Below are 16,984 nucleotides of genomic sequence, written 5' to 3' on the forward strand. Positions count from 1 at the left end.
TTTATGGGAAAGGTAAATTATATTCGACGCTTCATTCATGGATTAGCTCAACTCATTGCTTCGTTCACACCTCTGCTGAAGAAAGGAGCAAGCTTCACCTAGACAGTTGTTCAACAAGAAGCTTTCCATAAAATACAACATATATTATTGTCACTGGCCGTCATGAGGTATCCAGTGCAGGGACGACCTCTGATTCTTTACACAGCCTCCAGTGACGTCGTCATCGGCGCACTCCTCGCTCAGGAAGACGACGAAGGCATCGAACGACCGATTTACTACTTCATCCGCACAATGAGAGATGCTCAACTCCGATATCCAAAGGCCGAAAGGGCATTACTGGCATTGGTACATGAAATCCATAATTTCAGACATTACTTACTATCTAACAGGGTCGTACTCATCTCCAAAGTTGATCCCATAAAGTTCTTGCTATCAAAGCCAGCCTTGATAGGGAGACCAGCGAAGTGGCTACTCCAGATGTCAGAGTTTGACATAGCTTTCACGCCACCTAAAGCCATCAAAGGTCAAGCGGTCTCAGACTTGCTCGCTTCTTTTCCAGGGGAAGACACAACAGCACTACATGAAGAAGTGCCCGGTAAATTCTCAGACATCTTGGTCATCAAGGAAGAAACGTGGCTTCTATACTTTGATGGATCTGCCACCCCTAGTAGTGACACCTGAGGAGCGGGCTTAGTACTGGTGTCTCCATCTGGTGAAGTTTTCTCACATTCGTTCAAGTTAGATTTCCACTGCACCAACAACTCAGCAGAATATGAAGCCTTCATGTTAGGATTATCCTTGGACAAGCAAGCAGGAGCAACACACCTTGAGATAAGGGGGGATTCAAAATTATTGGTAAACCAGATGAATGAAACGTATTCTCTCAAGGAAATCGCACTTGCTCCATTCAGAACCGAAGCTCAGCGACTGTTGACCTATTTTGCTGACGCAACGATCGTCCATACTGGACGGACTAACAATAGGCATGCTGATTGCCTAGCAACTCTCGCCTCCAAGCTGCAACTTGAAGGAGCAGAGAAAACGATCACTGTACAGAGGCGTACCGTATCTTCAACTTGGCTCACTCAGATAGAAGACATTCCAGCAAACGATTAGCGAGCACCCATCATTCATGAATTGAGAAGCTCTGTTTCAGAAGTCCAAGTCAGCCTCAAAGAATGGAAAAACTACTTCTTGCTCCATGGAGGATTATACTATCGAAACCCTGATGGATCTCTATCACGATGTCTTGGGAGCAACGAAGCGGAAGAACAACTCAAGCGCACACATGAAGAAATCTGCGGGAAAACGTTAGTGGTAACACTTTAAAGAAAGCTTCAAAGAATGGGATACTACTGGCCATCCATGGAAACTCAGTCAAGAGCTTTACAAGGATCTTGTCCTGATTGCCAAACACCTTCTCATCACCTGGAGGTTTTGACAGTCCACCACACTGGGGACTGGAAGGAGCCTTACATCAAATACCTCAGGGATAATGAACTACCACTGGAAAAGAAGCAAGCAGTCAAACTCATTCAGAAAGCTAAGAGATTCGTCTATCTCGATGGGATCTTATACCGCAAAAGCTTTGGTGGGAATTTACTGAGGTGCTTAACCGAACATGAAATCCCTACAATCCTGAAGGAAGTACATGATGGAAAACATCAAGGAAAGAGGAAACTATTTCTTCAAATTCATGAGAAATATTATTGGCCAACCATGGAAGATGATGCAGCCGCACACGTTCAGAGGTGTCACCAATGCCAAACCCATGGTAATCTCATCCACACTCCTTGTCTCCCGTTGAATTCTGTGAATAGTCCGTGGCCTTTCTACAGCTGGGGACTAGATATCATTGGGAAGATCAATCCAGCATCTTCAAAACAACATGAATACATCATCACTGCGACAGAGTACTTCACCAAGTGGGTCGAAGCTATTCCTCTTCGAAGCACCACTGGAGTTACGATTGCCGCCTTCATCAAAGCACATAATATGCAGATTCGGAGTTCCTAAGCATATCATCACAGATAACGGAACTCCTTTTGCCAATCAAGATGTTGAGAAGCTGCTCAATAAATATGGGATCAAACAAATCTTCTCCACGCCTTACTATCCACAAGGAAATGGTCAAGCAGAAAGTACCAACAAGACTTTGGTCAGGATTATCAGTCGGACGATTCATGACAATCCTCGATCATGGCATGAGCAATTACCCATGGCTCTATGGGCTTACAGAACTGCACCAAGGAGCTCGATCGGTACTTCGCCATATTCCCTTGTCTATGGAGACGCCATACTTCCAGCAGAAATCAAAGTTCCCTCAGCCAGGATTGCAGCATCCAGTGGTGTACAATGGGATGAGGCCGAAATCTCCAGATCAAGAATCGCTGAGCTAGATATGCTGGAATCAAGGAGAACCAAGGTGGAAAAATATGTGGAAGCTTACAAACAGAGGATCTCCAGAGCCTACAACAAAATGGTAAGACCTCGAACATTTCAAGTAGGAGATTTGGTATTAAAGACGGCAAAGCACATTCAACAAGACATGTCCGCTCCTAAGTTCTCTCCTAAATGGGAAGGGCCATATGTTGTTATCAAAGCAGTGTCTAGCGGATACTACAAAATTTTAGCAATCAATGGAGGAAAGGAAGGAAACATCATCAATGGCAAATGGCTCAAAGCTTATTATGCCTGATCCATGAAACAAACTACCTCTTCATCATTTCAAGCATTTTCAAAAATGTAATTTCATTCCTCCAAAGAGCATGCGAATGCTCCTTTGTTCATTAAACATTTCATAAATGAGCAAAATTCATACCATGATCAACTGTTTCACCTAACTAGAAACTCAGATTTATTCAAAAAACAACAACCACAAATGCTCACTCGGAGCAAACTATCCAGCAACGGATAATCCCTGTAAGAAGCCTCGTCAAGCTTCTTCTGAAAAATCTTAGTCTTTGCCTTCAAGTCTTCGACCGCTTTCTCAACCCTTGCTGACTCCAGAGCCAGTATCCTCTCCTCATCCAGTAAAGCGGCATTCATGGAAATTGCATCGGCAGCCTTTGCCGCCTTATGAACCTTGATTATCTCAAGACGACGACGGAGCCAGCTTACATTGAATCGCAATATCTCACAATTCGAGATCATTTCATCCCATTTGTGCAGTTCATGGTTTTTGACGTCTCGCAGATGCATTTGGTTCATTTCCTCGATGATCGTCAATAGCCCGGTACCGTGGTTAAAAGAGTTGGAAGAAAATCTTTCCACACTTATGTGGTAGCAATGTGACCATACCTCTTCCAAATATTGGTGTACAGAGGCGCATGACATTTGGGAATCACGAATCCACCGACCACTTCATTGTCTGGGAAGGTATTAATCAATGGAGCTTCGAATAAGAGTCCAGCGGTTGGGTATTCACGAACATGGACACTGTCTCCAGTCTCCACGGATCCTGCAGAATCTTCACATGCCTGGTTGCTGTTTTCCTCAACCTCAACCACGGTCACGGACTTTCCACTCTTTCTTCGTCTAGCATCGACGACGACACATACATCCGTCTACGATGAAACGGAGGAGTGTTAATCCCGGGACTCAGTACAATCTCAAGAATCATAGGTTTACTTACATACGATCCAGCTTCAGCACGACCCGATCCATACCGGGCAGGATCTCTAACAGTCCGCTTAGGCCTTGCATAATGAGGAGTAGCATTCTTCTTACAGTCCTACGAAAAATCATTCTCCTGTGATCAACAATCTCGATCGAATAGAGACAAGAAAGGAGAAGAAGAAGAAGTGTACAACTTACTGAGATAGACGTTTCTATTTCACGCTTCGACTAAAGATCATCTTGAGAAGAAATGCTATTGCTCGACATGACGGCAAGGAGGTAGGATCAAAACTTCTCTGCACGATGAAACTGACTCAGGAATGGAAGAAATATTTGCGTGGATCATAGATTTGGAGTCTTGAAGATATATATATATATATATATATATATATATCAGGCGATAGTCATCACTCGCGAATAGTCAACTCAGTTACGAGTTTCACTGAAATCCTAGGCTTCAAAGATCGATACTGAAGACGCGGAGGAAAATAACGCACTGGGGACTGAACATCACGGGTCAAAGGATAGGCCATGTGGCCTTGTACACGTCATGAATTCTCAGCCGTGTATTATGTTACTTCTCATGAAAATCGACAAGTCATGATGAATTTGGATGTATGGACATTGGTCCATGTCATGGATTATAAGAAATCGACGTTAACAAAATATTCATCATTCAGAAGAAAAGTCTAATTGAAGTAAAGTCATTTAAACAGTCAAAAGAAAGATATCCACTATGAAGACTAAAAGGGAATGCTCTAATGTCTAAAGAAGCTGGAAGTAAAACTACTCGTCGGACTCATCCGAATTGTCAGATCCATCGTCACTATCCTTCTCGGAATCATCTTCTTCAGAGTCACTGTCAGAATCATTGGTGAAGTCCGGTGGACGGAAGATAATATCATCATCATCTGAATTCGAGTCATCTTCTGCTGCAGCTTCAGCTTCAATTTTCTTCATCATCCTCCGATGCTCTCTTTCATATCGATCAGGCTTGACGTAACGCTCGGATGGTTCCCATGTAATCTCTTCTTCAGAAGCATCAGCATCAGAATCAGAAGGCACTCCATCCAAGAATCGACGCTTCTCCTTAACCCTATGTCTCTTACGCCGGGTGCGATCTTTCTCACGTTGACGGGCATCCTCATTTTTGTCTCCAGCTCCTCTTTTCTTGAGTTCAGCAAAAGAGACTCTTCACTCACCCGAGGGAACATTAGGCTTCGCCCCTTCTTGGGTAACCTTAGCCTTTGATTTCTCTACAGGAACGTCGGAATCCTCATCAGAAGAGCCAGAGGAAGAAGAGGAATACCAGTAATCGTAAATGCTGTTATTGTTGGTCGACATTTTCTGGAACTGGAAGATCAAATATTACTACTATGTAAACAAACCAACATCAAAAAAAAAAAGATAAATCTCAACTCTTACCTCTTTATAATTATACTAATGGTAGTAGTTATGTCGTAAGAGTTAACACCTCAAAATCGTTCGTCTCTTCGAAAACTGCAAAAACGAACGGAACTTTATTTAAAATTCCGAAACTGATTTTTCATGAAATCACGGACACAATTTTCATAATGTGAGCATTCACACAACTGACCTATGAAGTTTATAGCAATAAAATATTTCATCATAAATATATCGTCTATCTTCGAAGGTTCCACAAAACACACGCTTTGATTTTTCGAAAAAAAACAGCAATTAATGCAACTTGCATACATAAATTCTCAAGGATTTCTATCTAATGAAAACAAATTCATGCAAATAAAATATACCATCATATTTTGCACAATATATGTCACGGCTGCATATAAAAAAAACTATTTTTCCTTCGTATCATCGTTATTTGTCTTTAAAACGAAGGATTATTTCAAAAATATTGTGAAAGCTCACATCTCATACATATGATAAAGTTTTTTATTTACATGAAAGCTCATAAGCAAAATTTTATTACTGGACACAAGTTCATCATATGAATTTTCCTTCGAGTCGTCGTAATTTGTCTTTAAAACGAAGGATTATTTCGATTTCGTGAAACTTTACTCCTTTTAAGATAAAATCGTGGCACACATGAAAGCTCATACACTAATTTTTATCACTGTACCTAGGTTCATATACTAAAAAAAAATCTCCCCTAAGTCAGGGATTATAGTTAGTTTTAAAACTAACGATCGAACGAACATACGTTTTCAAAAACGAGGGTTTTTTCATAAAACTCACACTAATATACACACATGTATATAACTTCATCATGATCAAAGCATGAACAACCCGTGATACTCATGGACATCAGCAAAAAAAAAAAAAAAAAACACACCTGGGCGAGTCGGCCGAAAGTTGGCCGGTGGCAACAGCGGCGGCGGCGAAGCTCCGACAAATTTTTTTCCTCCACTCGCTGCTGACGTGAAGGTGACGGAGAGGCGATGAAGGTGCTGGCCGTGTGTGTGTGAAGGAGAAATTAAAAAAAAAAGGATTAATTCCTTTTATACCAAAGTTTATTTCCAAAACCTAATTTCACAAGGATTTCCTTATTGGGCCCGGCCCGCAAATCCTAAACGACCAAGGTTCCGTCGTCCAAACCAGCGGTTCAACACCAATTTATGCTCACCAAACGACACTCTAATCATGGCATTAAAGCCTTCATCAAGTCGTGGTCTCCTCATGCTCTCTAAATCCGGTAACGTCTCAACTTACGACTAAGTTCAATTACTGGTATTGTTATTTATGGCCGGAAAATCACCATTTAATGCTGACTGAGGAACACCGCTTTCCTCAGTAAGCAGGGGACTTAATATAGATGGTGGATTTTCGACAAGGGCTAAAATCGTGAACTCGTAATTATACGAAGCTCTGATCCAGCAATCAGACATGAGTATTGAGACACGGGTCTCTCATCGAATTCTCAACTGAGAGTACTTTCTCTCAGAGTACATGTAGATATGTAGTCTCACGACTGGACAACGGCATATCTCATGAACACTGACCACTTTCAGTGATTATTTCTATATAGTATCACGAGATGGACGGCTCCTAGACAGCTTGCTCTGCTAGTATAGAGCGAAAACGTCTTCAGGAACAAACAACGAGTTTACCCTGACTATATAAAGGGGATGACTTACCGACAATCTCATATCGGGATAATTAATGCTCCTAGACAGCTTGCTCTGCTAGTATAGAGCAACAAAGTTAATTATTCCTAATTAAGATTAACTCTGCCGTGACATTCACTACTGAATTCCCAGAATAATCTATTATTTCTCCTATTCCATGGTCGAATCCACGACTGGTCCCATGGAATGGTAATAACAATTGCTCCTATTCCATGGTCGAATCCACGACTGGTCCCATGGAATGGCAATAAACAATTGTTCTGATTCTATGATCGAATCCACGGCTTGATCTCATAGAATAGCAATAACTATATTATCTCATTACTTCGATTTCATGATCGAATCCACAACTGGTCTCATAAATGGTAATAGATAAATCTTAATTACTCCGATTCTATGGTCGAATCTACGATCCCATGGAATGGTAATGCTCATTTTATTATTCTGAATTCGTAGTCAAATCCTCAGCTGATCCTATGAATTAATAATAAACATCTTATTACTCAGTTTTGTGAATTATTCTCCACTGAATTCCACGATTAGTAATAAATAATCAACAACTGGGGGTCTGAGCTACCTCTAAGTAAGACCCGATTTATATGGTGAAAGTGTATTCAACGACAATGCACTAACAGTCACCGCACAAACGAGTATTTCAAAATACAACGAAACGATGAACCTATGCAAAATAGGGAAGAAAATAATAAATAATTAAAAATATTGACCAGGGTGATGGGAGCACGGACACACGACCAACCGACCGTGTCGTGGTTTTATATTTTTAATGCATTTTTATTATTTTCCATGATTTGATGAAAATTCTCTCGTGTTATCAAATCTCCTTCGTCTCGAGGAAACTCCTCGGCTTCATGGTGTTTTCATAAACCCATGAAAATAATATAAAATTAAGGAAAAATAGTGTGGGGCGTGACCATTGGCCAACCGGCCATGCCTTGGTCCTAGCCGGCCCCACACCTTATGGTTCCTCATTATTTTATTATTATTATTCTTATTTCTCTGATTTCATGAAAAAACTCCTTGATTTCATGGTATTTTGCAAAAATTAGGAAATAAATAATATAAAATTATGAAAAACTTGTGGGACCGGGCCCTAGACGGTCCCACATGCCCCTTTATTTTATTACTATTTTATCTTCCTTGAATTTATCAAATTCCTTGATTTCATGGTATTTCTCTCAAATTAGGAAAAATTCCCTCAAATCATGAAAAAATACCTATAAAATATTAAATATTATGAAAACTTGTGGGACCTGGCCCTAGCCTGCCGGCCATGCCTCCCACGGCCCCACACGCCCTTGTTTTTATTATTTTAATATTTTTGGTTTCCTTGAACACATGAAACTCCTTCACTTCAGGGAAACTCCCTAAATTCATCAAAACTCTTTAAATCCATGATATTTTTCATAAAATCATCAAAATATTATAAAATTAAGGAAAAGGCACCACGGGACCGTGGCCACGACCGTCCGACCATGCCTTGTCCTCGGCGGTCCCACGCCTCCTCATTCCTTATTTTATAATTATTTTCCATCATCTCATGGTGTTTTCCTCAGTTTCGTCGAAACCCTAAATTTGGCATATTTTCTTGAATGGATGCTCAATTGCATGCCAGAAAATATCAAAATTCTCAGGACTGAGACGCGAAAGCCTTGGGGACACGAGCACGCTATCTTGACCGACCAGGATTGTATCTTTGGCTTACAAAAGCCGGTCCCATCAAGTTTCACAATTTTGACCTAATTTGCGCAATTGCACGTATTAGGTCCAAGACTCTTCCAAACACTTTGGATTTTCATGAAGTGATCATCAGGCGGTCACGTGACTACCCAGGGCCGGTTTCATGACCCCATGGTCGGTCCCTCACTCCATCATAATTAATTAGGTTTTCTCACCTAAGGCTCAGATGAGCATTTTCGAATAAATGATTAAACCAGCATTTAATCATTCTTTCACCAACAAATCGTCAACTCTTCAGGAGTTCTTTGTATTTGCTCACGTGAGCATATGGACACTACATGGTTGATCCACGGTCCCATGTAATCTCTCCCTCCTTCGTCCCATGGTTAAAATTCTGATGAACCATGAATTGATCATCAATTGATCAAATTAGGGTTTCTGAATCCAAGGATCATCATTCCAGATTCCAACCTTAATAATTTTACGACGACCTCATGGTCATTAATTTTATTAATTATGCTCGGTTCAACGACCATTATTCTAATTAATATTTTTGGTACGCTGCCAATAATCCATCAGATGAGCAACACATGCTCAGACGATCAAATATTCAACAATTCATCACATGAGCAACACTTGATCAGATGATAAATTTGCTCAAACCAAAGAATATTGGTTCAACAATCAATATTCAACGATCCATCGAATGAGCAATACTTGCTCGCTTCATCGTAAGAACTATACTTCTGTCTCATGACATGTTCAACTCATGAGTTTCAGAACATCATGTTCAACTCAGCAACTACATGGACTCATCGTCCCATCAAACCACGAAGTCATCAATTGACTAACATACCACGAGACATCAATCGTGTCACTTTGGGGGATATCACTTAGGGTTTTGGTCTGTCTACGACACGTGTGTTCATATACACGATGGAATGTGAGTAAGTGGTGCAGTAGTGGGTGGAAAATCGACCAAGTCTCCACACGTTGAGCAACTGGTTTCAAACACGATCTTCACTTCCCCACTCCTTGATTCCATCAACTGTCACACTTCATGGGATCAAGGTGTCTAAAATTCCAGCAATATAAATAAGTCTCTGAATCATGATTGAATCATCAGCATCAACAGTATCATCAATCTCACGTCTCATCGACAACACGAGATCATCAACTCATCAATTGAGCAACTACTCTCAATTGAGCAATTTCAATCATTCAGAGTTTATCATATTCAGAATTCACACACCCACAATCTTTGATTACCATTGATTCCACACATTTTCCAGCTTCCCTCCTACAGATCAACCCATCCTCTCTTGTGACCTAATTTAATCTGGAACGGTCATTGTCTTGATATAGGCCAGAGTATTACAGATTGATCTATCGAATCTAAAGCACCCCCTTTGCAGTGGTGCATCTGTGTGAGGTTTAACATTTCGCTCGGTTCGAGGAGTCTCCTCCGTACGGTCGTCTCCTCAATTCCTTAAAAACCAGCAAATCGTTTTTCCCCATCTACACCTTTATATGCAGATGAGGAGAGTTTACTGTTACCTTAGAGGACGTGGATGCTTTGATGAATCTCCCAATCACGGGCAATCTCCCTGGGGATCTTTCAGATGAGGAGGCTGCGGTTTCTAACATTTTGGCAGCTGCAATGGAGGAAGTGAATAAGGCATCTGGCAGTAAAGGGTGTTATGCTCATTGGTTGACACACTGGTGGCCAAATGATGAGATTTCTGATAAACCCATCGACGGTATGTTACCCATTGTTGCTTTCTTATGTTTATGGCTGTCGATAGACATATTTGAAGACAGTGGAAACTTGTTGAAGCCCTTCGTGATCCCTTTTGCTATCAAGATGGCTCAAGGTGAGCAACTCTCAATAGGTAGCCTGTTCCTGGGTTCTTTGTATTCTAACTTAGACTCCTTGGTTATAGACTCCAGTGCATCGAATGGCTTTATGAAGATTGAGTGATACGCCAATACGATGTTTCTTCAAGCTTTGATGTGGGAGCACTTCAAGAATTATGCGCCTATTCCACGTAATATTTTGCAAGGACCAAATGCTGATGCTCGTCACATTTTCTCTGAAAAATATAACGCCAGGATCATGCGTTGGTCTACAAAGCATCCTCGGTCTAAAACACGCCTTATTGATGTGTTAGATGATGAATCTGAGTTCAACTTCCTCCCGTGGGTGTCAGTTCCTGCTTATGTTTCCCATATAACAACTTTCAATGCTGGAGATAGTGTGATGCTGATGTCTGGTGCAAATCTGAGTGATGGCGAAAGATCTTTCATGTTGAGTTGCACCCCTGGTCATTTGATATTGGCTATATACAGAGGACTCTCAGTGGAGGAATATAATATTGACAGAGCAGCTCGACAAATGGGTATGGATCAGTGTATTCCAAATTTTCGAAGGAGGAATCCATCAGTTGAACAACTTAGAACCCATTTAGACCATACTCATGTGGAAGGAAGTAATTACTAGTTCCCTTGCTCCGAGAGATTTGCATATGTAACTCCAGGTTATATAGACTTTTAGGATCAACAACTTCAGCGATTGCGTAATTACGTGATGGCTGGTCAGCCTCCAGTGAAGGATCCTCCTTCTACTGAGATGATTTCTGGACGACCAAGATTGAAGTATCTCTCTGGTGATAAACGAAAATCGTCTCCAGGGTCTTCTCAGGTATGTTTCTTCGTATAATCTTCATGAAGTTATGAGAACTGTATTCTAATTATGTTACTGAATTTTACCACAGGACGGTCGTAATGTAAGACCGCGAATCCATGTAGATTTCTCAGAAACTGAAGCGATTGTTCACGGTGGAGAAGGAAGGAACAAAAGTTATAAGTTGTTACCTAATACCATAAAGTCCCCAGTCGGTTCTTTGGTGAGTTCTCGGTATTCTCCTTGTTGTGACTTTTTCTCGCCCACATTATTAGGATCATGAAACCAACATTGTTATTCTGTTGCAGAATTTTACTCCATCAAGTATCGATGGTCTTCGGTTTCCTGCAACAATTCCTGATCTGAGCGATGAAGAAGAAGCCGTAAGTATCCCTTCGCATATTCAATTATGATGCTTTTTAGATAAAATGTTGATTATTGAGGATGTGTCCAGGAGGATGTTGTCATGGAGACGGAGAGTGCTGATGCTCGACCATCCTCTGAGAATAGAGACGAAGTCACTTCCAAAGAATCGGAGCCGAATAGAAGTAATGAGCCCCTTGTCGTTAACACGGATAACCCAAATTCCTCGAACACTTCGGAAACTCCCCAAGTAAGTACATGTCTTGAATCCTCTTCATAGAAGTATGAAAGTGCTGATTTGTGAATGAATGAATGAGAATCCATGTGTATACACGAAAAACTTAGTCGAAATTCGTTGTCAGAAAATTCAGAACTCAGTTTTTTAGCAAAAACACCGTAAAACCCTTATCTGGAGTTGGATTTCCTTGTAGATTTCTCCCAGTTTGTCTTCTAGTACAGGGCAGAGTACAGTTTCTTCAGACGAGGTTACCGTAAAACGTATCTTCATGACTTTCATGCTATTTGCTCGCGTCTTGGGTGCATAATGATGAACTTTGATGATGTTGCATTGTTGGTATACTGTATTTTATAATATCACTTGGTTTCATGCTTAAGTGACTCTAACCCCATGTAATCTTCGTATTAGGTGTCAAATACCGAAGTTGAGGAAATTGAATCCAATGAGGATAACTCAAACTGCCCTGGAGTTACTGATAAAGAAACAAACATCGCTGCACTTCAAGGCCATGAGAAGGTTGTCACTGAAGTTGTGGAAACCCAAATTGTTGCTGCTTCAGTGACAGAAGAAACTGAATCACCGGTAGAGAATACTGTTTCCCTGATTGTAGAAGCTTCTCCAGTAATTGAGAACCGTATAGTGGTGCATGAATATCCAAGTACAGGAGTTTCTTTTGATCCTCCATTTGATGCTTCACTCCTGTATCATGAACTAGTTGGTGGATTCAGCGTTCTCATTGGATATGCAGGCTTGTATGAGAAAATATGGAAGAAGTTTGGTCACATGATCGTTGATAAGAACCCTGGACGTGCTTATGCCTTAACAATGCAAGTAGGTATTATCTTGCGTGTCGTGAGTGATATATGCACTAGGGCCAGAAATACTGTAACTCCAGATATACTCTTTGATTGGGAGTTTAATTTGGAGAATTCAAAAAGACTTGGCTTCAATGTGAAGTGGCTTCGTAAGCAAATGAACGCTATCAAGGACTCATGTGAAAACAACATACCCTTTCCCAATGATGCTGTGATGGAGAAAGAACACAAGATTGCCAGGCTGACTGAAGAGTTGAACAATGAGAAGACGGCTTTGCAGGCCTTGAAGGATGCAGAGGAGCGAAAATCCTTTTTTGCTGATTTTCTTTGATTTCCCTTTTCATGATCTCTTGAACTTCTGAACTTCTGAGAGATGTGAGGTTTTTGTTTGGGTTTTGATATTAGCTGGTTTTGGATTGATATATGGTTAAGGATTTTCTTTTGGATTTGATAGAGATTTTCTTTTGAGAAATATGAACTGAATTTTGATAAATTGCTGAATTCAAATACTGATTTCAAGTATTGCAAACGTTTTGGAGGAATTGAAATACAATGAAAGAAAATCCTAAATGTTAAATCCAGACGTCATGAATGCTTCAAACACCCAGTACCTCAAATGTTTGATGATTTCAGACAAACACCTTAAGCCAATTCTCGTGAATTACTGGTAGGGTTCTGCCATCTGTGTTGATCAGTTTGTAGTATCCTCCGGTTATGGACTTAGCAACCATAAATGGTCCTTCCCAATTAGAGTTCCTTGCAGAATGAAGACCACGTTGAGCTGCTTTGAGAACCAGGTCCCCTTCATGAAATTTGTTAGGTTTGTTCGACCGCGCTTTGAATATCTTCTGTTGATTCGGAATTCCTCGTGTGGTGGGATACCGTGCTTGTGGCACATATGGACACTCGTGCAGGAAGGAGTATCCCTCGTAATATCTGTCATGCTTAGCCACATCTTCAGCAATGAATCTTCTGATAGGATGATCAACTTGAAGAGATTCTGGACTCAACCATTGGGTGAAATATTGCTGAGGCGAGATTATCCACTCATAGCATCTTGCGATTGCTAAATTTTTTGTGGAGTGAAACCCTTGAACCAGATAAGCATATTTGAAAACTGACGATATGGGCACATGAGAAGGAATAAGACTTGCCTGAGTGCGAAATCTCTTGAAGAAAGTGTTTGGATGTTCCTCAGGCCTTTGTTTAAGTTCTATCAAGGCTTTGACCTCCTCCAGATACTCGAATAGTGAGATATCTTCTTTTTCTTCCTCTGAGTTAGAGGTTCCTTTAGCGGAGAGATGTGTGATTGAAAGTGTCAGTGTCACCTTCCCATCATGAATCCATGTGCGTCCAAGAATCATGTCATATCCTGGATCTTCTCGGATTATGTAAAACTTGGTCTCAGCGCAGACCAAATTTTCTTTGACTTTGAGTACGAGGTAGCCGTACGCGTCTCTGGAAACTCCTTCGTGATCTCTGATTGCCATGGGGGCATGAGTAGCTTCTTGTCGAGTAATTCCAGCGGCTCTGAGAGTTTTCAGAGGGATGATGTTGACGACAGTGCCGACATCAAAAAATGCTCTCTTGAACTCGTTTCCTTTTATGTGCACTGTGGTGAGCAGTCCCCAGTCATACATTTCTTTCTCCGTTGCTGGAGGCTCGGTGAATGTCTCTTAAATCAGTAGACGCTTGCCTGAACGATGTGGTTTAATGCAGCAAACATGTCTTTCCTTTGAGATTTTGATAAGTATAGCAATTCACAGATGTGCTCAATTAAGGATTGAACTGCCTCTTTGACGGGAGGTTCAGAAATAGTGAAGGTTCTGACAGGAAGGGGATTTCTGTGTACTCCTTCAGTCCCCAAGTTGAGTTCTCCCGGTTCGACCTTTTCCTTAAATATACGCTTCAAAGTTTTGCAATCACTTGTGGGATCGCTGACAAATCTATGAAAGCGACAATAGCGAGGATTTTCCATGGCCTCTTCAGTTGGTTCCTTCTTGACATATGGCAACTTGATTGCACCGTCTTGAATCCAGGCGTCCAACAATTCGATAACTTCTTCAATGGAGCAGGGGAAATCAGGTGCTTCTGGATCTTCCATGTGTTGAGGAGGAGCTTGCACATTATCCTTCTTTTGCGCCTTTGAAGGGGTTGGGGAAGTATGCTTACGTTTGAGAAATTGATCATCTGTATAGAGGTTATATACTGAAGTCTCAGAACACCTTGACTAAGTTATTTCATTCTTCCATGTTGGCTTGACAGAAGATCATACAATCATCAGCAAAAAGGAGATGACTAATAGCAGGGGCGCCATTTGCACAGATTTTTGTTCCATGGATAAGGTTCTGATTCTCTACACTAATAAGGCTTATGGAGAGAGCTTCCATGCAGAAGAGGAAAAAAATAAGGAGATAGAGAATCACCCTGTCTGAGGCCTCTAGATGGCTTGAAGAAATTTCCAGGGGTGCCATTAACCAAGATAGTCAAGTTGGTGGTGGAGACGCATTGGTGAATTAGAATGCACCACTTAGTACTGAAGCCCATTTGTATCATAATATTCATGAGAAGTCCTAACTGAGTCTACCAAAATCCTTAGCCATATCAATTTTTATACCCATAATATCCTTAAATCCCTTCTTACCATTTCTGGTGTTCATGTGGTGGATGAGCTCATGGGAAATTGCTATATTGTCAGAGATTTGTCTACCATGGATGGAAGCAGACTGAAAAGAGGAGATGAATTTAGGTAGAATAGGTTTTAGTCTTTAATCTAGGAGTTTGGAAACGATCTTGTAGGTAGTATTACATAAAGATATGGGTTTGAAGTGAGATGGGGAGGTAGATGAAACCAAAGTTGAATAAGTTCTGAACCATAATTATGATATCATTTCCCACGACTTCCCAATTAGATTAAGAAATTCGGTGGAAAACCATTAGGACCAGGAGATTTATCTCTAGCCATGCTGAACAAAACATTTTTGATTTCCATAGCATCAGGGACCCTAAGAAGATTGTCATTTTCTGAGTTGCTAATGGTAGTTGGTATCAGGTTGATGGTGGAATGGTTTATGGATATGTTTTTAGCAGTAGCCAATTCAAAGATTCTCAAATTGTTCTGAAGCCAGTTGCCGTTCTCATCCTCGATGGAGTCAATCTTGTTCTTTCTAGTTTTTTTTTTTCACAGTCACGAAAGAATTTAGTGTTTCTTTCTCCCAACTTGATGTACTGATCTTTACTTTTGGTTTTCCAGAAGCTTTCTTGAATGTCCTACCAGTGCTCCACCTTGTTTTTAGCTTCTCTGATATCCCTTCCTCTATTAATATCAAATTGGTTCTTGGTAATCCAATCAAGTTTATGAAGACCCTCTTCTAAGTTAGATTTGATATATTCATAAACAACATTGTTCCATATCCTAGCTCTCACTTTTACCTCTTTCAGCTTTCTTGCAATGGGGAAAGTAGAAGATCCAACGTGCTCCTTGTTCTAGCATTCATCAATGACGTCTTTACATTCTTGGTGGTCAAGCCATGGGCCAAAGAATTTAAAAAGGATTTGGCCGGACTTCCAGCTGGGATTGATATTGAGGAAGATTGGGTTGTGATCGGACCCCATGGCAGGATAATTAGAAATGGTGGTGTTGGGGAAGACATCCATCCAATTGTCAGTGGTTATCCATCTAACCAGTCTTTGCTCAGTAAGATGAATATTCAGTCTTCTTTTGGTAATGGTGAAAGGACATTCAGTGTACCCCAAATCAGTTAAATTGGCTTTCTCAATTTTCTTCAAGAATAACTCAGCTTCCGAATTGTCGATAAGGTGTTGGATGAACTTCTCATGATCATGAAGGACAAGGTTTAAGTCTCCCATAATGAGCCAAAGGAGAAAGTTAGTCTTCCCAGTATTCTCAAGAATTTTCTAAGAATTCAACTTGTCTTTGGTAGTGTAGGGGATACCATAATAACCTGTAAATAACAAAGGGTTGCCATTCCTAGAAGTGATGATGACTGATATGGTTGTTATAGAAATTCATAATAGAAATGTTGATATTAGTTTTCCAGGCCAAGGAAAGCCCCCCAACAGTGCTAATCAACCCTTTTGGCTCCACAAACCAGTAATTAGTGACTCATAAACTATTAAGAATATGCTTCAGGTTTTTAGATTGTTGTTTAGTTTTAAAGAGGAAAAAAATATAAGAGTTTTTGAAATGTCATTGATATTTCTACTAGTTTTATGTTTTCCTAGTCCCTGGAAGTTCCATGACATGACTGTAGAGAATTGCCAAAAGTGAGAAACCCTAGGGTAAACAAAAATGAGGATTAAATAACCTGTTTTATAGATCATGCAAGTACTTATAATGCTGCAAGTGTAAATGTTGAGTATGTGAAACAAGATCCAGTAAGGTTTGGCTCTATTTATGTAACCATTCAGAGGGATAATTATAGTTAAAAAAAAAGTTTCG

The sequence above is a fragment of the Papaver somniferum genome, unplaced genomic scaffold (genome assembly GCF_003573695.1).
Source record: "Papaver somniferum cultivar HN1 unplaced genomic scaffold, ASM357369v1 unplaced-scaffold_35, whole genome shotgun sequence".
Classification (NCBI taxonomy): domain Eukaryota; kingdom Viridiplantae; phylum Streptophyta; class Magnoliopsida; order Ranunculales; family Papaveraceae; genus Papaver; species Papaver somniferum.